This window comes from Penaeus monodon, chromosome 33 (genome assembly GCF_015228065.2).
Source record: "Penaeus monodon isolate SGIC_2016 chromosome 33, NSTDA_Pmon_1, whole genome shotgun sequence".
Taxonomy (NCBI): Eukaryota; Metazoa; Arthropoda; class Malacostraca; order Decapoda; family Penaeidae; genus Penaeus; species Penaeus monodon.
The window spans coordinates 33624142-33624980 of NC_051418.1; positions in this window are offsets into that span (position 1 = coordinate 33624142).

The following is an 839-nucleotide window of genomic DNA, read 5'->3' on the forward strand; positions in this document are numbered from 1 at the left end:
TAACTGCGAGCTGTAAATAAGCTTATATGAACTTACACACGAAACCAATAGAAAAGAGAATGGACTGGCATACACCAGTTAAGGAAAACTACACGAACCCTGGACATCATGTTAATAGTAATAACAATATGATAATTGGAATAAGTCACGCACTTGGCAGAAATCGCAGATGATTATTCAATCGTTTTTATAAACGTTCTTAAACAAATAGCTATAGTTAATTCTGTTAATAATGGAAGTAGTGGATATACCAATATAGGCTTTATAAAACCCCATCCTCAGTATCATTTAAATGATTTTAATTATTATTCATATTATATTTGTTCCCCTAATATTTTGCAGCTACATTGCTTCAGTTCAGGTTGACTGCAAAGAGATAATTAAATAAAAATAGATTATTGAAAAAAGACATTTTATATTCGCGTCCTGTACCTGGGCCTCGCTTTTATGCAAGCTTTTTAGTGATTATTACAAAACACTTACTATGAGGGCCATATTCGGAGCTGTTTGACTGTTGTATTTTCGAGTGATATTCTATAAAAGGCGTAGAAGATAAAATGAAAAGGCGAGAATGATAATTTGAAGTCAGGAAGTCACAGCAAGGAGAAAACGAGCCTAATTCGGAAAGATGTTTTGGATTTAGACGTGAAAGGTGTTTTCTTAGTTTTCTGAGAGAACGTTTTGAAAATCGAGGATTATTCATTTGGAAGTAATTTTTGATGTGATTTAAATGTTAAACAAAATGGTTCAGGTCATCCTCGAAAGTCCCGTTTTCTATGACGCCATCCAACACTTAATCCCTCCTCACAAGACACTTTCTGTAAGTACTGAGCACTTTA